The sequence below is a fragment of the Plectrocnemia conspersa genome, unplaced genomic scaffold (genome assembly GCF_051122295.1).
Source record: "Plectrocnemia conspersa isolate PC_06_02 unplaced genomic scaffold, ASM5112229v1 ptg000009l, whole genome shotgun sequence".
In the NCBI taxonomy this organism is placed as follows: Eukaryota; Metazoa; Arthropoda; class Insecta; order Trichoptera; family Polycentropodidae; genus Plectrocnemia; species Plectrocnemia conspersa.
The window spans coordinates 4,829,615-4,843,538 of NW_028277173.1; the positions used below are offsets into that span (position 1 = coordinate 4,829,615).

Sequence of the window (13,924 nt, forward strand, 5' to 3'; positions counted from 1 at the left end):
TTCAAATATATCTATCTATAAATATAACTACCCGGGTAATTTAAAATTAATGATCAATGTAATTAATGAAAAATAAATAATTACATTGTCGGCTTGCGTCTTAATAATAGGCGAGATAATCCTATCATCCGATTTCGACCATCAGATGAAAATCTCCACATATGGCGCAAACGATCTGTCTCGCTCATGGGAATCGTCGCAGGCGCGTCTAGCCCCCTTTTCAGATTTCCCATGTGTCGTAACATGGGTCGGTCCAGATTCACATAAGTTTCGGCGTCTTCGCCGCCATTATCGAATAATGGCCGACGCGTTATGATGGCCGCGCAACAAAAAAGACTTTCGCTCTCTCACGACCCCACTGGGTCGCGTGTTTGTGGGAAATTTCACATGGACCGAACGCGCGTGTCCCATTGATAAGATGCAGCTTCCCACTGAAACTGGGCTAACCGTTGGCTCGGATTATTAATCGAGCATTGTTGGCCATTGGCAATTTTGGCAATTACAAGGGTTAAAAGACTTTTTTATTATTGATAATTCATCTTCTTAATATACTGTTTATTGTGTTTGATGTCGTTGAGTTGATGCGAGTTATTTCCTTTATTATTTAGTACATGGCTCTAGATCTGTGTTTCTTAACCTTTTTACTGAATTTAAATCTCCTTGAATTTAAAAATACGTTTTTGCTCTCCCTTGAAAAATGTGTATCAATTTAGGAAATTCATTTAGTGCAAGATAATTTATTTATTGAAAAATACATACGCATATTTACTAAACAATATCTTAACTTTGAATGGCTAGTTTTCTGTTCAAAAGTAATACAAATTCGATTATACACAAGCAGGTGGCGGCAAATGGTAGAAGTGTAAAGCATTTTTTTGTCATGTAACGCGGTGGAACGGAGTTCCGGAATATTTTTTTATGGTATTTTTACTGTTTCAAAAGCAATTTTGCTGCTGAATACACGTGCGTAGCGTTTGACAATTTGCGGAACATTTTATTTCTTTATTTTTAGGTGAATATGACGTCATTATTTTCATTTTCCTTATTTTTAATTGTAAAAGTTTAAATCCAAGTATAAAAATGAAAGATAATTCCGGCTACTTATCAACCGCCAGTCCCACTAAAAAAGTTCAAAACAATGACATAAAATATGATAATATTGCTACAAGTTGATGATTTTGAATTATCTCAACCTGACATTGAGATTTAAGGATGACAAACTTTATCAAAAGCTTTATCAAAATTAATGTAGTGTATATTGTACATCTTACTGTTTGTCTGTGTCTAGATATTTTGTCTCCAAATTAAAAAAGTCGTTGCTATCGATCTTGATGCACAAAAACCTTACTGTTGCATGTGTATTGTAGAAATGACTTTTTCATCTCTATACATTAATTGGAACACAATATTCAGTTCATACGGTACATCAGCATTATAGAATTGACTTTTGATTATCTATGTTTTTTCAATACAACAATATATTATAAAGATCTAAATTTAGTCAACATTCTATTGGCAATAACTCGCATTGTCCAACGTAAATGTAATAAACTTTCAAAGTTGGCTAAATTGGCTTTTTACGATACATTTTTTGTCTTGTCTGCACCGGGCGCAGTGGCATAACAATATTATTATATTCATAATATAATAGCAATAAAACGTGGTCGGTTATCGGTCGTCGTTGTAGTTAGACCATTGTGCGCTCATTGCTGTCACAGTTACCAACTCGTGCATATCGGCCATTTTCACTTTCGTTCGGCGGCAGGTTGCCGGTTCGAATCCCACCAAAGTGTAACAAACGGCACACGAGCTTTTCGCTAGGCAACCATTGCTAAAACTGTGCAGGGAAATTATAAATAATAAGGATTTAGTCAAAATTGTTTTTAGTTACACTATGTCTATGAATAGTGGCTACATATTAGTATGTGTGGTCGCGCATTGTCGTGCAAGAGAATTGGACCTTTTCGATTAACTGGTGTGGTGCCAGGACGCCGTAGTTTAGATTTTGGTGAATTTTATCGACACCCTCAGATGTTTCGCAAGAATTAAAACAAATCGAGAGCAAATCATCGCTTCTTCACTTTTTTAAATACATTTTTGTATTATTATTACGCCGACCGCTCTTTGTTATTGTAAAGAATCTACCTTTCGTCGCACATAATAATACGATTGAGAAATGGATCGTTTCTGTTGCTTGAAAGAAGCGCAAAACAATTTTCGTAATGGCGATTTTTATTTTTTTTTACACTTCGTGCGGTACCCATTTGTCAAGCTTTTTCAATTATTTTAGCTGTTTTAAATAGTCCAGAATTGTTTAAAAAAATAATGGTCGTTATTAACTTGAAAAAAATCATTAGAATGACTTTTTGGAAATACCATTGCATAGTACGTTTCTTTACATTATTCATGCCAAATACCATTGTTTAAATTATAAGCAGTTTTCGCTGCCTTACTACCTTTTTTACTGTATACAAAAATACTATTATTTGCTTATATTTTTCATCTTAAATTTTATAGCTCAATTTGAAGCAAAAGTAATGACAAAACAAATTCGATATAAAGAAAAACATACAACAAGTAGTTTTAACTAAGCCACTTTAATATATAGTCTGAATACTGTTTTTATTTATTTAATTGATAGAAAACTAATGCGTAGTTAGATTTTTCCTCCTTTGAGACTTTTTATTTGCCCACGTATATTTTGGATTTTTTTCTTTCTTGTGTTATATTTTTTATTACAAATCTGACCACGTTGAGTTGCCAGGATTCTCCAATGCATCATGTTGACCATTATACAAACAATACTTTCACCATTAAATATTGAAAACAATTAGGTGCACACCTAAAATATGCTTTAAATGAAAATACGTGTACTTAGATTTAAATGTATATTTTCCTTAACGGTTTGTAAATACGAAAACATTATTAATTAGCCCCAAATAAAGTGGTATTAGTCAGATAATCTATAACTAGAAAGAACGTTAGAATTTTCTGAAGAAAGTATATAAGTCAGAACTCTATTGTAATAAAGCACTTTCTTAACCACATTCGTCCAAAACTTAAATCAAGATTTCCACCCAAAACTTCTGACTTGAGAGTTCAGCCGAATTAGTATCAAGAGATGTGTAGCCACTTTTCTTCGGCTGAAGAAAAGTGGCTACACATCTCTTTCCGTTCTGGTCCATTTTAGACAATCATTTAAAATCTACAAAATTTAATTTGATATTAGATAGGACTTCTACTTGACACAGTTATAGGGCGATAACAGACACATTTATATTACTAAGTAATTATCTGAAATATAGAAAAATGCACAGTTTGAGAACCGTTACGCTCTAGAGACAGCGTAATAATCATCGAAGCACAATAAACATTGTTCGGACGTTACATCACAACTGTTTGCGAGCGATTTTCCCGAGAGGGAGAGTGTATGGGAAAAAAGCGAAAATATACTTTACTACTTGAGAAAACACAAATCGGATAGTAATTGAGCCGAAATTATAAATTAATGTAATTATATAATTAGTTTCGGTATTTTTACACTTATATTTTTAAACAATAATATTTTTTAATCATCAATATATAAATAAACTTGTCTCATATAATTTAAGTAAGTAATTATTATTTTTAGTTTTAGACACATTAGTGACTTTGATATGTAACGATACGGTTGTTAATTAAATCGCACGTGAGCACATCATGCGTAGTAAAATATTGGGGGTAAATATATTATATCTATAAATGAATAATCTAACAAACAACGGATGGCTGATAATATAATATGTACTCCTAGTCTAGCTTTAAATCTGAGGATTAACCTGATATTTCTGATAATCAAACGCCAGCGAAGGTTCTACCACATTATAATAATTATTATATTGTATATTTAATTTAACATATTAAAAAAATGGTCCATTTGTATTTTATATATATTAAATTAAAAAATGCATTACTAGTATTCATTGTAAAATTTATTGAAATATTTTATTTAAATCTATCAATGGCTTATGATTTAAGCTGTTGTGACGAATTAAGTCGCGATGTACTTATTTGAAACTTATATGAAAGCTTTTGTCTCGTCGTCCTAAACAGACGATATTGCGTACCTGAGAAGACGTCCATTAAGAGTTTTAAAGCATTTTATAAAACTCGTGGAACTTATTGCCGAAGGATATATGTATATACGAAGGAACGCTGTTTGACTGTTTGCGTTTATTGAGAAATATATAAATAGATCGTGGATGTTGTTTTAACAATGAATTATTGGGCCATTGAAATAATTTATCTATAAAAAGAAAGTCCACTTTTGAAAAGTGTTAATTAATTTAAAACCTATTAGTCACAGGTAGATCGCGATTGTTTTATATAAAAAAACTACTTCGATCACTGGTATATATTATATGTAAAAAAATAAGTGAACAGTAATAAATATATGTTTACATCCTTCTTTACATTCGTAATGCAATGTCACGGATGCCACGTAATGACGCATACTATTATGTATTCGCGATTAAACCGCATTTTCCATTTTTACGGTATTCGAGATAACGTAGTGTGCAACAGCGAGCCGTGTGTGCGAGTGAGATTTATCTCACAGACCTTGGCATTGGAAATGACCTAATGTTCAATATGTAATAATAACGCATACACATCGCTTGCATAAGTGCGTTTGCTATAGAGAGATCGTGTGTGCTCTAGAAATAATCCAGCAGTCGTCAACGTTTTTGCACATCGAGTGAGAGCAAAACTGCAGTTATCTATATGATTTAAGCTTTGGTGAAGTGGTTATATTTTAAAAACACTAATGGTTTATATGAGCTTATTTTATTATCCCATATATTATTATTCTATAAGTTTGTCCCTAATAAAGACTAGCGATGTTGCCATCAATCAACTTTTCCTTGCTTGCTAAAAACGAGTAGGTACTGAGACTATTAATTGAATTACAATAATATAGTACTTGTTCTATTAATTTGTCTTTTAATGACAGTTATTATAATTTTCGACGATAAGAAAAAAAAATATGAAATAAAGGATTAAAGTTAAGTTTTCGGTGATTCAGTAAGCTCCTGACAAAACCTCGAAAGTTGTAGCTACAAATAATTTATCAGTCAATGAAAATATTACTTATAATTGGTAACTAATACCTGAAAGGCCTAGGTTTGAATCTCATATAGAATTTTTAACGTGTCTTGTAGATCAGAATAAGTGATGATTATATAATTTCATTTCCGATCGATCAGCACAGATTATGTTTTGTAGATCGTTCTTATCTTACGGATTAATAATTTAAAATAAAATTGAACTTGGTCATGCACAGTGACATATATTGATTATAAGCACTAATAATAGTTTATAATTATTAAAGTAGATGTCTCTGATTTACAGATTTTGATTTCAGTTGGTGTATCACTACTTACTTAGTGGTTGTTGACTATATTGATCCCATTGTAACGCATTAGGTTAGTGCCCGCCATGTTGCAACAAAAGATTTTCAATAAATAAATAATAATAATTCACATAACGTGTTTTTCATTATATAAATCGATCATAGGTTCACAATTAAGGCAGGCATTTGCAAATTCTTTTTCATGTAGCAACGGAAGATAACCAAAAAATATTAATAAATTATAGCTTTGAATTATTGAAATCATGATAAATAGGTAATATATTATATTTATTTATATTCAATTTAAAGATAAAATACTATGCTTCACATCTTTAAAGGTACATATCAACACAAGTGTCATTGACATTCAAAACCAACAAGCTTTAAAATCAACATTTTTTTATTTGCACGTGCCGTTTTTTCCCCCCTTCCATCGAAGAATGCATTTATCTGCAGACAAATTTGCAAGATAAGACTTGTTTGTGATACACTTTTGAATTGCATTTTTCCTGTATTCTTATCGGTCGACCCTTTAGGGTCAAAAACATATCACTTGTGTATGTTTATTGAAAATTTAACTCGGCAACTGTTCACCGTAGTAGCTGAGCCAATAAAACGACAAGCGTGAAAGCAATATCGTCACGAGCGGTGCGAATCGATCCGATCTCAATGTCAATAGAATAAACAACGCACTCACATACGGAAATAATATTATATAACACCATGTCACACTATGGGGTTAATGGCATAACTTTGCTTGCAGAAAATTTGCGAACTAAGTTTTTATCACGCTATATATCAAGGAAAACCTCAGTAAATGAATCTGAAAAAAGTAGTTTTTTATTAAGATTCAAGAATAATGCGAACCAAAGTGTCATAGAGGAGACGAATAACTAATTTATTTATTTATTTTTATTTATTTTATTAATTTATTTAGATTAATAGCTAATCTTTACATCTAACAAATTTAGTAAACATATATAAAAATATATAAAAAATACATAACAGAAAGAAAAAATAAAAATATACAATAATAAAGTCTTAATATTATAATTTATGTCTATATGTACGAAGGTGTTTTTTTATTCCATTTATGAAACCCGTTATATTTTTGCTGTTTCGGATTTCTCTTGGAAGACTATTATATAAATCAAAACCTCCGTACATAATTCCCCTAGCCGTACTCGTTTTCTTATACTTAATGGACCTTATTTTAAAGCAAAGCATTTTATAGGATTTTTTACAGATGTCGTTTACATGCAAAGAATCTACTTGTGTGATTCAGATATCGTTAGTAGAAGTTTCTTCAGTCATTTCAATTTCAATATTTTGATTGTGAATGCGGTCGGGCTTATATACATTTCGATGCAGACTTTAACCTCTTCGTCGGGGTCCATTTCGTTGTTTATACAACTACCCAAGTATTTGAAATGATTTACCCAAGCAATTCTATCTCCTTCTAATTCCAAGCTTACAAGGGCCACCGGGAGCTTGCTCATAACCATGATATTTGTTTCACCATTTGTACACGGAAATTGACTAAAATCGCTCAATTGATTTTTTTATTTCTTTACGCAAAAATCGGTAGAAAAAAGATTTTTAAGGAAAAAACTTTTTTTGGTGAATAAACATAAAATATAATTTGAACACAGTAACAACAATTTAATATTTATTTTTGATTAACGCGTCCATAGGGTTAATCGATATTTATTCGTAGGCTCTATTTTATAGATTCGTTATTCACACTATCCAGGGATCTCTAAAGGTTGTCAACAGTCTCGGCAAATATTACCATGGCATTAGAATAACGAATATTGTTAACTGGCTCCTCGCCAATTTTTATTTCTTTCTGTCCCTAGAGTGCTTATTTAAATATGGTTTTTATCTGACACCTGTCTCTATTGTATTATTTTTTGTGTGTTCTATCACGATGCATATTACTGCTGATTGATTCCATTACAGATTTTTACAATTTAGTTTTTTTAATTTAGATTTTTCTGTCATTTAGTTCGATAGAATATGAGCTCTCTATTGAAGTAACGTCTGTATGAAGAAGAGTGCTTCTCGTGTTCCTAAGCATTTCCGAAATTTAAATTGTTCCCTGCTAATAACTTTTTCGCGACGTGTATGAATTCTTCCTTGTATTATTTTTAACAAAATTTTCAGCGAAAGACTCATTAAGTTGAAGCCTGAAGTTGCTGCATATGTTCGAATTATATTTTGTTTTGTAATCAGTCGTAAGATATTTTTGCAGAGAAGTATACTTTATTGAGTAATTTTGTAAGATGTTTAAGTTTTCATTGCTTAGATTTTTCAAAAACTGCTGGTTTCTGGTTTGACATTTTTATAGCTTATTCTACAATAGGCTTTAATATGTGCCGTTTATGGCTTCTCTATGGTCCCCGAACTTTTTAAACTCATATTATTTTTTTCGATCTAGTCCTGTAGATTTTAAGTTAAATTCGTGGTGTTTTTGTTGTAAATTTCATATTTCTTTGCATTTATCATGCATCAAATTTTCTTTGGCTTCTTTAATATTTTTTATAATATGATAAATATAATGATTTATTGAAGTCAAATATCAAGATCATCAATATCCATATTTTTAAAGTCGTTTATCTGAGTAGGGTTATTTAATTTATTTTATTTTCTACATCCTTTTCGAGTCATTTTTTATTTCATCTATCGACTTTTCATACTATTTTTTTTCTATACTTAATGCTTTGACTTCCATATTTCAACATTGTACATGAAAACTGACACATAAACAAAGCATACATCTACTACAATGCAAAAGAGATATTGTTTATTGATTTTCTTTGAAAGGATTAAAGTTGATTAAAGATTATAAATATGCTAACGTTTATATTCACTAAGCCAAACAAATCATGAAGAAAGTCCAGGTATAGAACCGCTTCATCAAAACAAATATTTTCAAATGATAAGTTGAACTAAACAGTTAAGCGATTTGAAGAATCGCACATACATGATAGGATAAAAATACTGAAACATAACTTTGTGTTTTAAAATTCAGATTATATAAAACATAGTTAGGTATTTTTATATCAACATCTAAGATAATCATAGACGTATCTTCATTCGTATATTAATTAATTAATTGAATGACAGAAATGCACAGTGCGTTATGTCATGTCATGATCATGGCACGACTGCTAACGCTGTAACGCATGCTGCAGATTTGCAATGCGAATTGCCACGGTCAAGGTCACTGTCACATGAATTGCCATAGCATGCCAATGGATAAATAATCTGTAAACAAATTCCATTGCATACTCATTCATAAAAATATCGAAATAAAAATATAAAGCCAATTTAGATCCAATGTTATACGATGAACTCTTTTGCAACTCAGTTTTTTGTCGTTACAAATTCATACTAGAAATGCCATGATTCACATTTGAAACTAACCAATCGTTATCATCAAAAAGTAATAAACAATATACCATTAATTATCTATATTATATATCGTTATCTCGTAGATTTTACTGACCGTTAGAGATAAGAATGCCATGCGCTACTTTCACTTTTAATCTAAGACTTTTTTTGTCATACGCATTTTTTGTATTACATTATATGATATAACACATTACATACCAGTTTTGCGGATTAAAAACCGTAATGTATTCAGCTGCTATTTTTGAATGGCGATAGTAGTGCATCGCAGTCAGTAAGTGTGGTGGCTATTTTTAAAGTCGGTTTTAAGTTGTATACGTCTACGCTAAACGATCGTCGATTATTTTAATATTTTAGTTTAACATTACTGAGATTCAAAATAAGTGGTTATTAAGAAGTGTTATTAAATTTACTATATAGTCAATCTTTAAGCATTGTCAATTCCATTTAAATTATATTATCAAGTTTAAATATATGCTTTCAAAATGTGTTTTTCTTAGTAAGAAGATAAGAGAAATAATGGTTTCTATGTGAGAAGGTTAATGGAAGAAAGCTTCGTTTTCCATATGTATTGTTATATTATATATACTATTAGATTATTATAGTTATTTGTTGTTAATAACAAATTAGTCATTATAAACAGGTAGTATTTAGCAATAAATGCGAAATTTTAAAAATACCTTTTAATAAGAAGTTAAATCTTATCTTGAATTGTTTTTATCACTTTCTGTTGTAGGTATAGAATCTTATATTATCAAGTATAATATAACATTTTATTAGTTCCAGGTCATTTTATAGATTTCTTGGGCAAACATACTTAATCCTTCGTTTTTTCATTTTATTTTCACCTAAATTGTAAAAGGTTTTTTTTAGTATCTTACCCCAAATTTATTTACCGTTTTATTTTAATTTGTAGCATATTACACGATTGTAAGCGTATAAATTGGTTTTGTACCAGTAATATGTATTATATATAATAGAACGTTTGTAAAATACGTTTCAGACTAGTAACTCTGAGGTTGCGGGTTCGAGCCACGTCAGCAGACTCAAATTTTTATTAATAAAAATAACCCCAAATGGCCCCAACTGTACGGTGACATATGTTGATTACTATATGGGTTACATATAATAATTTATAATTAATTTTATAGATGTCACCGATTCGCAAATTTTCAGTTTTATACTTATTTGTAGGTATTAATTATGTCTGGTTGACTTACAAATTTACCTCGTTATAACACATTGGGATTACGCATGTCGGGTTACTAATGAAGATTTAAAAAATGTCTGCTTGTTTGTGTATAGATTACATAAAACATAATTTTAATAATAGTATTTAATGAAACTATTCGCCAACAAAAAAATATGTGGTACTAATATCCTCCCACCCCCTATTTTCCCAAGCTGGTTAAATAAAAAAATATGAATCCTATCTTTTGAAACTATTGATTTATTTGAACAATCAATTCAATTCAGAAATTATTATTTTTTAAATTATTGTGTTCATCATTACGCTTTTGTCAACCAAATACTTTTTTAAGCATTCATCGTCTAACGTGGACAAATTTCACTTCAATGCATATGGCGTGATTCAATTGACGGCGTGCTCTAATTTTTACGCCTTTATTTACATTTGTCAGAGCGACGCCTCATACTAAAATTTATTTCGAACCCATGAGTCCCTCAACAGTTACGTTGACCCTTAAACTTAAAAAAATATATTTTTTAAACAAAAAAATAAAGAAATGTTTTATATTGACTAGCATCATATTATCGATTTTTTCTCATTATAGTGCATATAGTACGAACGAGATCGGACGCTACCGATTTGAGAACGTCTGATTGGGCGTGTGTGACCCACATGCGGGACCCGCAAATAGCTCCCCTGTCCTCTTCAGTCCTCAGTCCTCACTTGGCCCTTCTAGGGCCCCCGGCCCAGGGACTAGAATAAATGAACCGTCCTAGAAACACAACCAAGATCGCATTAACACTTGTGTCACTATGAACTCTGTGCGTATCTATCTTTTTTTCGATACCCATAACAGATAAAATTTCGTGTTCCAATTATTGTTGTGAATAGATAGATAATAAAAAAAAGTTTAATATACAAAAAATATGTTTAATTTGATGTTTGTTGTTATTATTTGTTATATGTTTGCTTCTGTTATTAAGATCAGTTTAAATTGTACTAAAAATCTGTTTACAGTTAGTTAATTATTGCTCATATGTAAATGCGTTGTATGTTGTATAATACAATATGTTATTTCAAGATTCTAGTTATTTAATATTAACCTATTACAGTTAGAGTTTTTGAAACCATCCTTATATTTTTTGTTTTGCCTTTTGCTTTTTATGGCTTTAAACTAAATATCTAATAATTAACTAAGCATTTTCTTTTTGACGTCCTCACTGATTTAGTCTAACGATTATAAATGTAATTAATGATTAATTAAAATAATTATCACTAAAAAATAATAAGGTTTTAATTAAATCATATTTTACAGGCAACCAATTGATTTTTTCACTAATTTTCAGTCCTTGACTCTCATCAATGCTCCATTAATAACTGTTAAATAAAATAATACATATAAATAAAAAGGCATAAAGAAATTTCTGATGAATGTGTTGCAGAACGGTAGTGTTCTGGCTAATATACCCTTCAAAGTAGAAGTTTAACGTCCCTTCCAATTATCGATCGGCTGGACAACATCTATAATATGGGTCAAACTAGACTCTTTGTTATTGTCTGTTATTATAATATCGGTAAATTTGGGAACGTCGAACTGACTTTTTAGTGCCTTTCTTCAATTAAGATTTTTGAAAATGTTAATGGAAACCGTTTAATGGATGTCCACTCTAATATGCAATCGTATGTTTTACACTAACGAAAAAAAAAATGTTCTTAGAAAGTCTTACGGACACAATAAATAGTATAGTTTTATAAGACACTTTTAGCAAGTCCTGCGCGACTGAATTTAGCACAATAATTACGGGTGATTTTAAAACCGTTTTTCAGATTAAGTAAAAATATTAATAAATGTTAATAAAAAACTAGACTTTTTAAATGTTGGAATAGCTCAGTCCGTAACGACTCAGACTAATAATCCTAAGCTTATGGGTTCGAGCCCCGGCAGCATACTCGAATTTTTATTTATAAAAATGCGCTATTATTAAAAACCAGACCCAGCTGCAAAATAAAATCTAATGATTAGAAATTATATTACAAACAATAATTCATTTTATAGTTGCCACCAACTTTCAGACTATCAGTCTAGTGATTAATACTCACTTGTAGGTATTCATTATGTCTTATTAAATTACCCAGTTGGTACAGATTAACCCTGTTCTAACGCATTGGGCTTTCGCCTGTCAGGTTAAATAAAATACAAAACAACCATGTATTGAAATCAAGATATTTCAAAACAAAAATAATTTTTATTAGTAAGATAAAAAAAATTATAGCAGGTTGAAAGGAAAATGTGAATATGGTATTAAGCAAAATTTTCTTATTACTTACTTTTTGCGACACACTGCGACAGTGACAGCTTTGTATATTGTAACTTTTTAGTTTGGAAAGTTAATTGACCAGCCCTAACTGTATTTAAAATGATTGATTAACAATATTGTAGAACGATGACGAGATTTATTAATCATGACAGATCAAGACTTGTCACTAGATAACTGAAGCCATATTTCTTCAGTTATCTTTAACGTTAAGCTAATTTATCTATTATTATTGGATATTTATATCAATATACTGTATTTCAATGGATGTAAGTAGATTAATTAACATTGCTTCAGCAATGACATACTTTCACACGTTAAGAAGATAAATTGTGGATATTCCTACTTGAATTTATTCTATCATATTAACTTTTAAAAATATTGTTTCAATGAACTGAATACGGTTCATTATAAAAATATATTGTATTAAGCAAATATTTTTAATTATGATTTTAAGCGGCTTATAAACCACTTTTCACTATGTAACAACTATATAAACATCAAAATATAACATTTAATATTCTTTGAAGTTGGGAACAGGAAAATTCCTCTATAGAGAATAGTTTTCAAATACAGTACTAAGAAATAGTTGTTTGGGTTAAAAGGAAATGTTTTTTAACACTCGCTTTGGTACACTGCCATTGATTCTACTGATATAAACATTTGTTTTCACACAGTCAAGACTAGTATTCGTAGCACAATGTAGCGAATCCGGATATTAGTTTAGCGTATTTTTCACAACTTTCTATCAAACATGAAATCGTTAAAATGATGCTTGTAACTGGTAAAATCCTAAACATTCAACATCAAATAATATACAAAAATAAGATCAAGGTTCAAAAACAAACATGCTTGTTTATTCATCAAAAATAAAATGTTTGCATTGATATAGTTGTTTTTCTGGCTCTAAACTAAAATATATTAACTTAAAATCAATTATAATTTACTCATATTTGATTAATGCGTTATTCTTTATATTGAATTGATTTGTCACTTATTGTACATAGATAACACGAGTCGAACCTTGTAAATACAATCCACTTTAAAGGTACTTTGTTTACTTACATTGAGAAATTTGTTTACATTATGATATCTGCATGTTTGTGTGTCATGAATAGATCCGTGATACAGATCGGCGAAACTGCAAAAGTTTGACAAAATATAGCACCTATCTATTAGTCATTCGGTTTATAAACAGGTCTATTGTTCGGAGCAAGTACAGAAGTGAAAATGACCGACAGAGCCAAAATCATTGGCGCGTCCGTCAAACCGGTTACGACCTTTGTTACACATTCAAAGACACAATGGCGTACCATTATAATTGGAAACTCACCCGTGGATTGAAGAATGAATGAACCTAGATTTACATGAATTTTCCCCAGCGTGCCTTTACATACGTATACAATATGCCTTTATACAATATGAGGGCAATACTTTTAACTGTTAACTGATTTTTTGTCGAAAATGATTTGTGTTAACCTGATTAGTATTTTCATGTATACACATTGAGTGGAACATAAGATTTAGAGTCAAAAGACAAATTTGTCATTTACTGCTGTGTTGACAATATTTCTTTGTAGGTTTATTTTTGATATATTTAGGAGCATAAAATGACTT

General features: G+C 30.4%; 1 pseudogene; it reads right to left on the reverse strand.

Annotated features, from left to right (window-relative positions):
- Positions 1–6,699: 6,699 nt before the first annotated feature.
- LOC148231659 (uncharacterized) lies at positions 6,700–7,184 on the reverse strand (annotated as a pseudogene).
- Positions 7,185–13,924: the final 6,740 nt, after the last annotated feature.